Genomic DNA, 16,941 nt, shown 5'->3' with positions numbered 1-16,941 from the left:
AGGGCAATGGCCACATCACTTAATGAGGAGGGTGGGATTAACCCTGACCCATCTCCGCCTTGCTCGGAAGACTGAAGTATTTGCCAGGCCCAGAGCAAAGCCTATGACAAGCATTATCTCACTTAACCCTCACCACAACCCCATGAAGTTCAAATTATGATCCCCATTCTACAGATGAAGAGCCAAGGCTTAGAAAAATACCGTAACTTGCCAATAGACGCACGATGACGCAAGATCAGTAGATGGCAAAATGGGGACCCAATCCTAGAATGTGGATTCCAGAGCCCACAATCTCAGGCCCTGAGTTTCATTCACAGCAGAAATACTTGACCAACCCTGGTTCAGGCGCTGGAGACACAGCACTGAATAGGTCAGATATGGGGCCGATGTTGTAGAAAGTAGCTCACCAGCCCCATCTTAAAGAGCAAATGTATCATGAGAGGCATTTTTTAGAACATGCCCCAATAACCTTAGCCTGACTTTTTTTTTTTTTTTAAGAGGAGGAGGGTGGGTTCAGGGAAAGGAAGGATAATCAAGAGGTTGTATAGGCAGGAGGCTGTGCTCCATGCAAAAGCCAGGATTTTGAAAAGACACCTCTAATGATTTCTGATGTGACAAAACCGTAGCAATGACCTTGGAGCTAAAAGGAAAAGATGGAGGCTCGCCCAGATGGAATGCCCACCGACAGGGAGACCCCGGTCTGGCCGAGGTGCTTATTATTCTAGCCTGGGGAGGAAAAAAAAAAAAAAGTCAATTCAAAAATTGCTTGTTCATGTCATGGTAAATCCTTAATGCTTTTAATGAAAATTCTTCTCCTTCATGAAATATTTTCTATTTTAAAGAAGAACGGCAAATTAATACAGCATTTCCAATAGCCTTTAAGTCAGGTTTAATTGGGGCAATTCCCTCCAGTGAATCGAAAGATGACATTCGTCTTCATTGCCTGGGTGGAATGTTAAACTAGAAGCAGGGAGGAAATGTCAACGTAAAGTAATGCTAATAATTATTCTGAATGTTACATTCTCCTTGACCTTGGAATTTAAAGGGCCAAGATGAAGGCTTTTTGTCAAAAGTCAAGAAGTCATCTAGAGACGCCGCTGACATTTATGATTAATGTAATCTGGGATTATTAGGAGAGAAATGCAGAATATGATTAGCTTCTAGGATCTCAGTAATTCATTTTTATATCATTATAGAAACCATATAGTATATGGACATAAAAAGAGCTGACACGCTGTGGGTAATCCTAATCTCTAGAAATTGAAGAAGGAAACCTTGAAAGATAAGGAAGACTTTTTTAATTAAAGCCACAGTGACCAAATAATTAAATTTATAGGTCTTTAGCAAAAGAGGGAAGAGAATGACCCCAGTCTTAGGAAAGATAATGATTTCTTCTGCCCAACACACACGTGCACACAAAGGAAACCAAGCCTCTATCTGTCGGGTCCTATCGCTTCAGAGAATTTTCTGGTTCATTTGCAGTGACAAGAGAGAGAGTGGCTTGGAGAAGGCTTCCCCCAGCCCCGTGCTCTGAGCTGGCAACTCAAGTGCTCCTTGGAAAAAAATGAGACTCTGGGCAAGACCAAAGCAGGTCAGGGAAAGATGGCCTTCTGTTTTTGTTGAGGAAAATGAGGCTCCCTTTTAAAATAAAGCTTTTGGTCCAAAGCTCAAGCTGGGGAAAGTGCAAAAGGGAAGGTGCACCCCCTCTTTGGGACCTGGTTTCCCTGCCCCCCAGCTTCTCCCCATAATATCTCATCTCCTTCTCCCTCTTTCTTGCTCAGCCTGAAGCAGGAATGCAGGAGGGGTGGGGTGTGCAGGGAAACTGATTCTTAGAAAGAAAAATAAATGAACGAGAAAGACTCAGATGCACATTACAAACAAAGCAAAGAGTGGAAAAGGGGCTTTGGAGAGAGAAAAAATAGAAAATAATTCAAAACTGGAAATAGAAAGCCTTACACCATACACTCAAGCCATATCTATAATTCTGATATGTGTACAAACAACATGTATGTACAGAATGTGTAGGATATGATAGGTGTAGCAATGCTTTGTCAGTTTTTCCCCAGCAGGGACAGATGAGTGGTAAGCCATAAGCAAAGAGAGGAAGAAGGGGTGGGAAAAGGTGAGGAAGCCTATGAGGGAGAAAAAAGTGAAGGGGAGAGGGAGGCAGATGGAGGAAAAAAGCGTAAGGAAGAGAGACCCACGTGGAGAGGCTTTCCTTGTATTCTTCTGCACATCAGAGGGGTTTGGAGAGTTTGGGGTCGCTCGCTGGTAACTGAGAGCAGGTTCTCTGGTTTTAAGGCTCCCTCTCATCATCTTGCCAGTCCAGCCCCAAGTGCTGGTGGCTTTCCATGCTAGTACACATATCAGCATATTCCATGTGCAAAATCTGCCCGCATTACACTGCTGCCATGATAGAAAATAATTCAGGGGAAGTTAAGAGACGTACTATTTGTTTCTGTTTTGTCTTTTTAGGGCTGCACCTGTGGCATATGGAAGTTCCCAGGCTAGGGGTCGAATCAGAGTTGTAGCTGCCAGCCTATAGCCCACAGCAACATGGGATCTGAGCTGCATCTGTGTACTACACTATGGCTCATGGCAACACCAGATCCTTAACCCACTGAGTGAGCCCAGGGATCGAATCCATGTTCTTGTGGATACTAGTTGGGTTTGTTACCACTGAGCCACAACAGCAACTCTAAGAGAAGGGCTATTTTAAAAGGAATCGAATGAACATTTATGATGTATGGAAGGTATTTGTGAAAATAAATGGAAAGAATGTACTTGCAAAATCCCAATAGGGTTGAGAAAACTGTATTTGAAAATCTCTCTACATCAATATAGCTGGCAAAGGACTTGAGGCGCCTTTAAAGCATCTGGGATCTGAGATGTAGCAATAATCAGTTTGTGCTACTCATTCCCAGTCTCCCCCCCCCCACCCCCATGCCAGATGCTGCATCTTAAATAAGCACACATGTAAATGGACACGATCAGCACCTTAAAAGGCATAGTCACAGTCAACAAAATTGAAAAGATAGAAATGGAAAAAATTTCTACATGTCAAAAAGTTGCCATTGCCAAGTAGCAGCTGGGCAGCATAACGGTGACCACGAAAACCTCGAAAAGTAGCTTCATTTCATTTCAACAAACGTTCTTTGTAGACCATGTGCAGACACTGCTCTAGGCCCTAAAAGAGGGTGATGGATAAGCCACAGGGTTTGCTGTCCTCAGGGACTGAGGGAGGAGAGAGACAAGCAGACCAGCTGTGAAAAGACACTGGTGTGAGTATGCAAGTGTATATACTCAGGACTAAGGAAGCAGAAGGGAGAAGCACGGACTCAGTGTACCTCCCTGTGGTAGAAGGGCTGATGAGGCTTTTCTCAGGAGGTAAATCTTGAGCTGAAGTTTTAAAGAAAAAGGAGGAGTTAGACAGACCAGGAAGGAAGAGTAGGGTGTCAGTGGGAGTCAGGATGGGTGGGCTGTAGGTGCACAGGAATGGGAATTGCTGCCACTGGGAATACTCCACAGGAAGGTAGAGCAGCCTGCTTCCCAACAAATGGCACCCTTGTCCATCCAGTGGCTCAAGTCAGAACCTAGGAGTCACTCTTGACCACCTTATTTTGCTCACTTTTCACATCTCATCACTGATTCCTGTTGACTTTACCCCAAAATATATCCCAAACCTATCTAGTTCTAAGTTCATGCTACTGCCCAGTGGAAGCCCTGTCCTCTCTCATCCAGACGCAGTAGGTATCCTCACTTGTTATGGGCTGAATTCTGTCCTCCTTGCCCCCCTCCCCCTGTCCCCAGCAAATTCATACATCGAAGCCTTAACCTCATCACTAAGTACATCAGAAAGAGACTGTATTTGAAAATGGGGCCTTTTAAGAAGTGATTAAATTAAAATGAGGCCATTAGGGTGAACCCTGTGATCCAATCTGACTGGATAAAAGGAGATTAGGGAGTTCCCTTCAGGGCTCAGAGGTTAACAAACCAACTAGGATTCATAAGGATGCAGATTTGATCCCTGCCCTTGCTCAGTGGGTTAAGGATCCCTGTTGCCGTGAGCTGTGGTATAGGTTGTAGACACAGCTTGGATCTGGCCTTGCTGTGGCTGTGGTGTAGACCGGCAGCTACAGCTCTGATTCGACCCCTAGCCTGAGAACCTCCATATGCCATGGGTGGGGTCCTAAAATGCAAAATAAATAAATAAATAACAATAAAAGATTAGGACACACAAGACACCAGGGATACATGAACAGAGGGAAGACCACATGAGGACACGGCAGTGAGCAGCCACCTGCAAGTCCAGGAGAAAGTCCCCAGGAGAAGCCGCCCCTGCCAGCATCTTGACCCCGTGCTTCTCAGCCTCTAGAACTGTAAGAAATAAATTTCTTTCCTTTCCTTTTTTTTCTTTCAATTTTTTACTTTATGGCTGCATCCACAGCATATGGAAGTTCCAGAGCCAGGGACTAAATCCGAACTGCAGCTGTAAACATGTGTATCAGCTGTGGCAATACTGGATCCTTAACCCACTGTGTGGGGCCAGGGATTGAACCCATATCTGTGCAGTGACATAAGACACTGCAGTCAGATTCTTAAACCACTGTGCCATAGCAGGAACTCCTAAATTTCTGTTCTTGAAGCCACCCAGTCTGTGGAATTTTGTTATGGCAGCCCTAGCAAACCAATATACTCATCTTCCACCTATGCCCCTTAAAATCCATTGTCCTGCCACTAAATCACACCACATCACTACCCAGCTTAGAATCCTCCAGTGGCTTCCCCTATTTTTAGAATAAAATATAAGACATGCTCAAGGTGAGCTGAATTTCTTCTGATTTCAGATCAATTGTCACTTCCTCAGAGAGGCCTTCCCTGGTCCTCAGTGTGCGGAACTCACCAGACTCTCTCTGGTATATCAGGGTGCTTTATTTTCTTCATAGTATCCAATGCCATAGGATATTTTCTTCTTTATGTGAGTGTTGATTTCTCTGCTTTCCCCACTAGAATGTAAGCTCTTTCATTCTTCCTCCAGAACCTCCAACTGTCACATTCCATCTGTTAATTGCTGAACATGATAGATGCTCAAGTATCTTTCTAGATGAATGAACAAGAGCAGAGTATGTGACCTATTAGAGAGCTGCATGGAGTTCAGGTTGGCTGGAAGATGGAAAGGGAAAAGACTGGAGAGGTAGACTGAGGTCAGAACAATTTTTTTTTTATATTAAAAATTTCCAAATTTTTTGTACAAGCAAATATGACTTGTTTTATCAAACTATACACATGAAATGTGCATGCACACACACACACATAAATACATGTTCACATGCAAAACTTCTTGTTACTGATGTTTGTGATTTAAACTTTTTTTTTTTTGGCAGCACCTGTGGCATGTGGAAATTCCCTGGCCAGGAATTGAACCTGCACCACAGCAGAAACCCAAGCCGCTGCAGTGGCAACACCAGATCCTTAATACTCTGAGCCACAAGGGAACTCTGGGATTTTAATTTTTTATTTTGACATAATTTCACACAGAAATTTCAAGAATAGGACAAGGAACACTTAAATACCATTCATGTATATGCACATACATATAAACATACATATATACATACATACACCTACCTATATACATACAGACACCCATGACATGTGTATATGTCGATGCATATATATCATTTTCAAACAGTTCTTATGTAAGGGATACCAACAATCCTGTCTGAGAAGAGTGGACATCCACCAACCCATGCCCAGGGTCTGCCATGCATTCTGGTCAATGTTTCTTTAATTGCTATAGAGCAGTTAGGGACAATGAAATAGTTATCCAGTCATAGATTCTATCTTATGAACAGCTCAGGAGCTTCAGGAGAAGGAACTCAAACCCTGCCTGCAGCTGAAAATGAGCACCCACTGTCATGACTGATTGGCTCTGGGAGTGGGATGGGCCAAGGACAGACATGGCAGATGACAGAGAAACAACCAGTGCTGATAAAGTCACAAAGTTAGGAATGAACCTGGAGGAATGGGCTGGAGTGGGTGATGGAGACTGAGTGACACAAGACAGAAGAGGTCAGGATACAGTAAAAGGTTCACATTCATACCCCATCCCTGCTTCTCCCAGAGTAACTACATGCCATGGAGGAGGAGGGGTTTTGGGGAAAAGTGGCAAAATTATCTCATTAAGGATCTGGTCTCTCTGCAGTGGGCATTTCCTCTCAGAGAGACTGGCACTTCCAGCTGGAGAGAGAGTGAGGGTCAGGGATGGGTGGAACACATGATATTTGTAGGGAAAAAAAATCCCTCAGCAATGGGGAGAGAAGGCAGACATCCCAGGCAACATAGCTGAGCCCCAGCAGTCTGACTAGGAACCTGGGAGATGTCAGCTGAGACAAGGCTGACCAAGAGAGTCACTGACAGAAGGGAGGGAGGCATAAGAGTCAGGCTGAGTTCACATGAAGCCATTCTCTTTCCCTTCCTAATGGGGATTTGTAGGAGATGGGAAAGGGAAGATGCCGCAGTCATGTAAAAAATGACCCTACCAAAGACTCAAGTTAATAAGGCCAGCAGTTAAAAACTGTTATATTTGGGGGAACTGGTGAAGATTTCAAAGTGAGAAAACACTGTTTTAAAAGATCACTCTTGTTACCAAATAGAAGATGGATGGGAAAGGGGAGAAGAGAAGTAGGAGCTTCAGCCCTATAGTTGGGGGCCTAAGCCTCTCTCTGGTCCCCAAGAATTCCACAAATAGCAGCGCAGTATCTAACTTTCAACTCAGTTTGACAACCTGATATTTCTGATTCCCAACAATTAAACAGTACCTGTTAGACTAAAAGATTTCCTCTATTCTGCAAAACTGGAAAACTCATCTCCATAAAAGAAAGCAAAGCTCTGATATCTATACAGCCATTCCTTAAAGCAGTTTGTAAATCGCAGAAGTAAATATCTCAAGCCTCAAATTAAGATATACTGTTTTCAATTAAAAATTATATTCCCAATGCAGAGGAACAAATAAGTAACTTGGAAGATAGAACAATGGAAATCACCCAATTAGGACAGCAGACAGAAAACCAAATGAAAAAAACATGAAAGCAATTTAAGAAATCTATGGGATGATATAAAGCAGGCCAATCTACACCTAGTAGGGAATTCAGAAGGAGAAGAAAAAGAAAAGGGGATTGAAAACATATTTGAAGAAATTACAGCTGAAAACTTCCCAAATCTAAAGGAAACAGATATCACAATAAAGGAAGCACAGAGGATCCCAAACAGGTGGAATCCAAACAGACCTACACCAAGACATATTATAATAAAAATGGCAGAAGTTAAAGATAAGGAGAGCAAGAGAAAAACACAGAGTTAACTATAAGGGAACCCCCAATAAGGCTATCAGCTGATTTCTCTACAGAAATGCCACAGACCAGAAGAGAGGGGCCAGATATATTCAAAATTCTAAAAGGGAAAATTGCAGCCTAGAAGATCTACCCAGCAATATTTTCATTTGATACAGAAGAAATATAGAATTTCTTTGTCAAACAAAAACTGAAAGTATACAGTAATACCAAACACATTCTAAAAGAAATATTGAAAGGTCTCCTCTAGATAGGAAAGAAATAAGAAGATATAGGATGTAGGAAATCACAATTGAAAAGTAATAACTTAAATAAGCCAGTATACAGATAAAAAAGAAAAAAAGACCACTTTGTGAAAGTGACAATATACACATGAAACAGCAAAAGGATAAATATGAAGTGTAAAAAAGGACATCAAAATCCTGTGGGGAAGGAAAGTAAGAAAATCTAGATTTTTTTTTTTTTTTTATAGAATGTGTTTGACCTTTTTGACAATCAGGCTAAAGCAAGCAGATATAGGAAAGGGTTAACATATCTGAAAAACAGAGCAACCACAAATCAAAAACCAAATAATACACTCACAAAAACTATAAAGAAGATACAAACATAAAATAAAAAGAAATCATCCAACCCAAAAAAGAAAGGAACAAAGGAGAAACATAGAATCAACTGGAAAACAAGGTACAACATGGCAATAATTACATATTTATCAATAATTATCTTAAATGTCAAAGGACTGAATGCTCCAATCAAAAGACAGAGTGGCAGACTGAGTAAAAAAACAAGAGCCTACAATGTGCTGCTCACAAGAGACTCACCTTAGGGCAAAGGACACATATAAATTGGAAGTGTGAGGATGGAAAAAGGTATTACACACAAATGAAAATGACAGGAAAGTGGGAGTCACAATACTCAGACAAAATAGACTTAAAAACAAAGGCCAAAAAGAAAGATAAAGAAAGACACTATTTAATGTTAAAAGATCAATTCAAGAAGGGGCTATTCCACCCATCAGTATGTATGCCCCTAATATAAGAGCACCCAATACATACATCAAATACTAATAGACATAAAGGGATAAATTGATGGAAATACAGTATTAGTTGGAGATTTTGGCAGTCCACTCACATCAATGGACAGATATTCTAGACAGAAAATCAATAAGGCAAGAGCGTTCCTTAATGACACAACAGAACAGTTAGACTCAATATTTTCAGGACACTACATCAAAAAAAACAGAGTATATATTCTTTTCAAGTGCACATGGAACATTCTCTAGGATTGACCACATACCCAGGCATAAAAATAAGCTCAACAAATTCGGGTATAGAAATTATTTCAAGCATCTTCTCTGACCACAATGGCATGAAGCTGGAAATCGACCACAGGGGGAAAAATGTGAAAATACTGAATACATGGAGACTAAACAATATGCTACTAAAAAAACCAACGAGTCAATGAGGAAGTCAAAAAGGAAATTTAAAAAATACCTCAGGACAAATGACAATGAAAATACAACAGTTTAAAATCTTGGAATGCTCAAAAGCAGTTCTTAGAAGGAAATTCATAGTGAGACAGGCCTTCCTCAAAAAAGAAAAATCTCAAATCAACAACCTAAACTACCACCTAAAAGAATTAGAAAAAGAAGAACAAACAAAACCTAAAGTCAGCAGAAGGAAGGAAATCATAAAGAACAGAGAGGAAATCAATAAAATAGAGATTTTAAAAATAATAGAAAAAAATAAATAAAACCAAAGGCTGGTTCTTTGAAAGGGTAAATAAAATTGACAAACCTCTGGCCAGACTCACCAAGAAGAAGAGAGAGAGAAACCAAATAAACAAAATATGAAATGAAAAAGGAGAAATCTCAACAGATAGTGCAGAAATACAAAAAACCCTAAGAGAATACTATGAACAATTATATGCCAACAAATTTGACAACTTAGAAAAAATGGACAACTTTGTAGTGACATATAGCCCACCAAAACTGAATCAAGAAGAAGCAAATTATTTGAGCAGACCTATCACTAGAAATGAAATCAAATATGTAATAAAAACACTCCCTGCAAACAAAAATTCAGGACCAGATGGCTTCACAAGTGAATTCTACCAAACATACAAAGGGGAGCTTATACCCATCCTCCTTAAACTTTTCCAAAATATTGAAGAAGGAACATTCCCAAAGACATTCTATAAGCCACCATCACCCTAATACCAATACCAAAGATACTACCAAAAAAGAAAATCATATGCCAATATATTTGATGAATATAGATGCAAAGGTTCTCAACAAAATTTTAACCAACCGAATCCAACAACACACCGAAAAGGATATAAATGACAACTAAATGGGATTCAGTCCAAGTTCACAAGGATAGTTCAAAATACACAAATTAATCAATGCATATACCACATAAATAAAAGTCAAAAATCACATGATCATTTCAATAAATGCAGAAGAAAAAATTTGACAAAATCCAACATTCATTCATGATAGAAACTCTTACTAAAGTGGCTATAGAGGGAATATATCTTAACATAATCAAAACCATTTATGACAAACCCACAGCCAATAAAATACTCAAAAGAGAAAAGCTGAAAGCCTCCCCGCTAAAATCTGAAACAAGATAAGGATGCCCACTCTCACCACTTTTATTCAACATAGTATTAGAAGTCCTAGCCACAGCAATCAGACAAACAAAAGAAAAAAAAGGTATCCAGATTGGAAGGGAAGAGGTAAAATTGTCACTATATGCAGAGGACATGGTACTATATATAGAAAACCCCAAGGACTCCACACAAAAATTACTCAAATTGATCAACGAACTCAGCAAAGTAGCAGGATACAAGATCCATATTCAGAAATTTGTTGCATTTCTGTATACTTACAATGAACTGCTGGAAAAGGAATATTAAAAAGCAATACTTTTTAAAATCACACCCAGAAAAATTAAGTAATACTAGGAATAAACTTGACTGAGGAGGTGAACTACTTATATGTTGAGAACCATAAAACATTAATCAAGGAAATTAAAGAGGATTCAAAGAAATAGAAAGACAACTCATGCTTCTGGATTAGGTATTGTCAAAATGGCCATACTACCCAAAGCAACCTACAGATTTAATGGGATCCCTACCAAATTACCCATGACATTTTTCATGGAACTAGAATAAAGATTTCAAAAAATTTATATGGAACCATAAAAAACCCAGAATTGCCAAAACAATCCCAAGGAAAAAAGACAAGCAGGAGGTATAACGCTCCCAGAATTCAGACAATACTACAAAGCTACAGTAATCAAGACGGCCTGGTACTGATACAAAAACAGACATACAGATCAATAGGACAGAATAGAGAGCCCAGAAATAATCTCAGACACCTAGGGTCAATTAATCTTCAACAAAAGGGGCAAGAATATCTATTGGGAAAAAGTCTCTTTAGCAAGTGATGCTGGGAAAACTGGACAGATGCATATAAATCAATGAAACTAGAACACACCCTCAAAGCATGCACAAAAATAAACTCGAAATGCTTAAAGACTTAAACACAGGACAAGACACCATCAAATTCCTCAAAGTGAACCTAGGCAAAACATTTTCTGACATCGACCATACAAATGTTTTCTTAGATTAGTCCCCCAAGGTAATAGAAATAAAACCAAAAATAAACAAATGGGACCTAATCAAACTGACAAGCTTTTGCACAGCAAAGGAAACCATTTTGAAAAATGAACAGACAACCTACAAAATGGAAGAAAATGCAAATGATGCAACTGACAAGGGATTAATCTGCAAAATATGTAAACAGCTCTTACAACTCAACAGCAAAAAAAAAAACCAACGACCCAAGTGAAAAAAAATGAGCAGAAGACCTAAACAGACATTTCTCCAAAGAAGACATATGAATGGCCAACAAGCACATGAAAAAATGCTCAGCATCCCTAATTATTAGAGAAATGCAAATCAAAATTACCATGAGGTACCACCTCACACCAGTCAGAATGGCTATCATAAGTCTAAAATAACAAATGCTAGAGACGGTGTGGAGAAAAAGGAACCCTCCTACACTATTGTAGGAATGTAGGTTGGTACAATCACTATGAAAAACAGTATGGAGGTACCTCAGAAAACTAAATATAGAACTACCATATGACCCTGCAATCCCACTCCTGGGCATGTGTCCAGATAAAATTCTAATTCAAAAAGATACACTCACCTGTATGTTCATAGCAGCATTATTCACAATAGCCAAGACATGGAAACAACCTAAATGTCCACTGACAGATAAATGGATTAAGAAAATGTGGTACAGGAAATTCCTGTTGTGGTACAGCAGAAATGAATCTGACTAGTATCTCTGAGGTTGCAGGTTCGACCCCTGGCCTTGCTCAGTGGGTTGGGGATCTGGCATTGCTGTGAACTGTGGTATAGGTCACAGACACAATTCAGATCCTGTGTTGCTGTGACTGTGGTATGTGCCAGCAGGTGTAGCTCTGATTTGATCCCTGGCCTGGGGACTTCCATATGCCACAGTTGTGGGACTAAAAAAAGAAAATGTGGTACATATACACAATGGAATACTACTCAGCCATAAAAAAGAATAAAATCATTCCATTTGCAGCAACATAGATGCAACCAGAGTTTCTTATACCAAATTAAGCAGAAAGAGAAAGACAAATAACATAGGATATCACTTATATGTGGAATCTAAAATGTGCCACAAATGAACCTATCTATAGCAAAGAAACAGACTCATAGACGTGACGAACAGACTTGTGGTTGCCAAATGGGAGAGGGGAGGGAGTGGGATGGATGGGGAGTTTGGGATTGGTAGATGCAAACTAATGTATTTAGGATGGATAAGCAATAAAGTCCTACTGTATAGCACAGGGAACTATACCTAAACTTTTGTAATAGATCATGATGGAACTGTAAACCAGCCATAATGGAAAAAATAAAAATCATTATTAAAAAAAGATAATATGAGGAAAAGAATATGTATATGTGTATGACTGAGTCGCTTCGCTATACAGCCAAAATTGGCACAACATTGTAAAATTATATTTTTTAACCTGATAAACCATCTTAATCGTTGAATTTGGCCTTAAAAGAACCTCAGTTGCTTTTAAACAAACAAGCTACCTTCCTTGGGCCAAGATTTGTCAATTTTGCTATTTTAAAAAATCAGAGACAAGTTCTTACTATTTATTTTAAAAAGTCAAAACTGATTTGAGCAAGAGAAACATTTGAGCCACATTGTTTTAATAAGCTTTAGTCTCAGAGTGATTGGGTGATAGAGACCACTGGGATAGAATTTCTAGCATGTGTGTTTTTTAGAAATCAGATGTGATTTTATATTTAATGACCTGTTTGTGTGTGTTGGAGTGATGGAGGGGCAAGGCGGAGACTATATGTATGTGTTTCATGCATTCGGAGCATTGTCAAGATTCTAACGGAATATCCCTAGAATCTCATTATTCATGAGGTTAGGGGCCACCCAAAATGTAATTATAACACATGCAAACTAGCAACATTATAATCGACCTTCGGTTTCTCTTTTATAAAATAAAGGAAGTGATGGCGTTCCTTTGGTTTCATTTCTAAACTTGCACTGCTTTAAAAAAAAAAATGACACTAATTTGGATACATTAATACACATTAATGTAAGATTCCATTAGGCAATCGTAGAGAAAGGCCAATTACTTTTGTTTCTGACAACGTACCTCTTCCTGACTAGCCCATAGCAGTCAACCAATTCAGAGAAGGATGAGTTAATAGCCACAGCCCATAGAGCTAATTCTCCTAGTACCCCCTCTGCCTACAAAATCGCAAAAGGTCATTTCTAAAAACCACAGAGAAGTTCATAAAATGTTGGGGGTAGGTGATAAATATTCTGTACAAAAATTTACTTTTGGAATTAAATATATTTCATCAGTAGCAGTACCAATTACTCAATTACACAATATATTTTTGAAACAGTTGGCCAACTATACCACTTACTGCAGTGTAAGGGTTGACACCAGAACAAACTTCAGATATGCCAAGCATTTTAAAAACCAGCTAAGAGAGGAGTTCCCGTCGTGGCGCAGTGGTTAACGAATCTGACTAGGAACCATGAGGTTGAGGGTTCAGTCCCTGCCCTTGCTCAGTGGGTTAACGATCTGGCATTGCTGTGAGTTGTGGTGTAGGTTGCAGACGCTGCTCGGACCCTGCGTTGCTGTGGCTCTGGCTTAGGCTGGTGGCTACAGCTCCGATTCGACCCCTAGCCTGGGAACCTCCATATGCCGCAGGAGCGGCCCAAGAAATAGCAAAAAGACAAAAATAAATAAATAAATAAATAAATAAATAAATAAAAACCAACTAAGAGAGAAAGGAGATTTAAAAAATTTTTTCCCAACTGTATTGAGATATAACCGACACATAACACTGTGTAAGTTTAAGGTGTACAATGTGTTGGTTTGATATACTTATTATAGCATTAGCTAACACCTCCATCACATTTCATGTATGTAATCACAATTGCTTCTCTTGTGGTGAGAACAACTTTCAAGTATATAGCACAGATTATTAAGCAAAATCATCATGCTGTACATTAGATCCTCATAACTTATCTTATAATGGGGAGTTGGTACCCTTTGAGTAACATCTCCCCATTTTCCCCATCTCCCAGCTCCTGGTAACCATCATTCTTCTCTCTGTGAGTTCAGCTATTTTATTTTTTCCATCACAGTTAGTTTTCAGTGTTCTGTCAATTTTCTACTGTACAGCAAAGTAACACAGTCACACAAATATATATACATTCTTTTTCTCATATTATCCTCCATCATGCTCCATCATAAGTGGATATAGTTCCCAGTGCTATACAGTAGGATCTCATTGCCTATCTATTCCAAAGGCAATAGTTTGCATCTATTAACCCCAGATTCCCTGTCCATCACACTCCCTCCCCCTCCCCCTCGACAACCACAAGTCTGCTTTCAAAGTCCATGAGAGTCTTTTCTGTGTAAAGGTTCATTTAGGCCATATATTAGATTTCAGATATAAGTGATATCATATGGTATTTTTCTTTCTCTTTCTGACTTACTTCACTTAGTATGAGCATCTCTAGTTTCATCCATGTTGCTGCAAATGGCATTATTTTGGGGTTTTTTTAATGGCTGAGTAGTATGAGTTCAGCTATTTTAGATCATACAACATTTGTCTATCTCTATCAGACGTATTTCACTTAGCATAATGCCCTTAAGATCCATCCATGTTTTTGCAAACAGGAGGATTTCCTTCCTTCTCGTGACTGACAAATATTCCATTATATGCTTATACCATATCTTCTTTATCCATTCATGTGTTGACAGAGGCTTAGACTGTTTCTATACCTTGGCTATTATGAATAATTCTGCACTGAACATGAAAGACAGTTACCTATTCAAGATAGTGTTTTCATTACCCTTGGACTCTTACCCAGAAAGTGGGTTTGCTAACATATTTGCTAACATAGTTCTTTTTTAAATTTTTCTAAGACCCTCCATACTGTTTTCCACAGAGGATGCACCATTTGCATTCCCACCAACAGTGCACAAGGTACCTCTTCTCCACATACTCATCAGCATTTTTACCTCCTGTTTTTTTGCTTTTCGGTCTTTCTTTGTTATTGGAGGGGTTGTTTTGGTAATAGCCATTTAATAGATGTGAGGTGTAATATCTCATTAAGGTTTTGATTTGCAAATCCCTGATGGTTAGTGACATCCAGCCCTTTTTCATGTCTTACCCATTTGTATGTCTTCTTTGGAAAAATATCTGTTCAGTTTCTCTGCCCATTTTAAAATTAGGTTTATGGTTGTTGTTCTTTACTTTTGAGTCATAGGAGTTCTTTATATAGTTTGGATATTAATCCCTCAGCAAATATATAATCTGAAAAAATTTCCTTCCATTCTGTAGGTTGCTTAGAAAATGTCTTAGTAGTTCTCTGGTTCTTGGTGTCTTTTAAAATAGCCCTATTGAGTTATAATTTACATAAAATCACTCCCTGTAAATGTAAAATTCGATAATTTGGGCACATTTACGTCAGCTGGTAATTATCATACCACCACCATGATCCAGTTCTAGAACATCTCTAAAAAGTTATCTTGTCCCTGACTTCTGTTAATTCTTGTTCCCAAGCCCATTTGCAGGCAAACACTGATGTATTTTCTGTCTTTCTACGTGTGCCTTTTTTTTTTTTTTTGATATTTCATAAAAATGAACCATGTACTCCTTCCATGCTTGGCTTTTTTTAACTAAGCATCATGTCATAAAAGTCCATCAATGTACTGTGCATTCTTTTTCACTGCTGAATAGGCTTTCATTGTGTGACTATATCACCTTTTGTCTATCCAGTCATCAGTTGATGGACATTTGGGTTGTTTCCAGCTTGAGGCTATTATCAGCAATGACGTTAGGAATATTCACATTCAAGTTTTTGTATGGACATATGTTTCCATTTATGCTGGGTAAACACCTCAGGGTGTTATGTTGATGTATTTTCAGTCTATCTTTAATCTTATTAGAAAATGTTAAATCATTTACTCAAATGGTTCTATACCATTTTACATACCTTCCAACAATGTATTAGTGTTCCAGTTTCTCCACATCCTCATCAACACTTGGTATTGTTAGACTTTGATTATAGTCGTTTAAGTGGGTGTGTAGTGGAATTTCACTGTGGTTTTAATTTGAATTTTCCCAATAACTAGTGATGGCGAACACTTTTCAAGTACTTATTATCTTCTTTGCTGGAAGGACTATTTAAATCTTCTGCCAATTTTTTGTTTGTCTTTTTAGGGACACACCTGCAGCATATGCAGTTTCCCAGGCTAGGGTCGAATCCAAGTTGTAGCTGCTGGCCTATGCCACAGCCACAGCAACATGGGATCTGAGCCTTGTCTGTGGCCTACACCATAGCTCATGGCAACACCAGATCCTTAACCCACTAAACAAGGCTGGGGATTGAACCATCATCCTCATGGATGCTGGTCAGATTTGTTTCCACTGAGCCACGATGGGAACTCCATCTTCTGCCAATTTTTAATTGGGATATTGCCTTCTTATTTTTTAGTGTAAGGGATTTTAAAGAAATATGCTCCATATACAAGCCCTTTATCAGATATGCAAATATATGATTTACAGTAAGTTATATATCCTATAAGGAATAGTTATAAGATATATAAGATCTATATAAGATATCTGTCTTGTAAGGTATATATCGTGGGTACGTGTTCTGGATAGAAGTCTTCTGGCAGATTTGCAAGCATTTTCTCTTAGTCTGTAACATATCTTTTTACTTTCTTTCTTTTTTTTTTTTTTTGTCTTTTTGTCTTTTTGCTGTTTCTTGGGCTGCTCCCGTGGCATATGGAGGTTCCCAGGCTAGGGGTCTAATCAGAGCTGTAGCCACAGGCCTACACCAGAGACACAGCAACTCGGGATCCGAACTGCATCTGCGACCTACACCACAGCTCACGGCAACACTGGATCCTTAACCCACTGAGCAAGGCCAGGGATCGAACCCGCAACCTCATGGTTCCTAGTCGGATTCGTTAACCACTGAGCCACAACG

The 16,941-nt window shown here is 39.2% G+C and overlaps 1 protein-coding gene across 15 annotated transcripts in view; it reads right to left on the bottom strand.

Annotated features, from left to right (window-relative positions):
• The window catches only part of CDKAL1 (CDK5 regulatory subunit associated protein 1 like 1), a 951,913-nt gene that overhangs the window by 203,629 nt on the left and 731,343 nt on the right, over nt 1–16,941 (bottom strand). For 2 of the 15 annotated variants that reach the window (XR_014809704.1, XR_014809703.1), the window contains exon 17: nt 4,904–5,100. The exons of the other annotated variants lie outside the window; for them this stretch is intronic. The gene's annotated coding sequence lies outside the window, so the exon portion shown is untranslated. The remainder of the gene's footprint in view (nt 1–4,903; nt 5,101–16,941) is intronic. 15 annotated transcript variants of the gene reach the window in all.

The sequence above is a fragment of the Sus scrofa genome, chromosome 7 (assembly GCF_054392235.1).
Source record: "Sus scrofa isolate SSC_HxYL_T2T_F1_AM1 chromosome 7, Sscrofa_HxYL_maternal_Yorkshire_Landrace_v2.0, whole genome shotgun sequence".
NCBI classification, from domain to species: Eukaryota; Metazoa; Chordata; class Mammalia; order Artiodactyla; family Suidae; genus Sus; species Sus scrofa.
The sequence above is the reverse complement of the archived record's forward strand: the minus strand, read 5'-3'. Positions and strand labels throughout refer to the sequence as shown.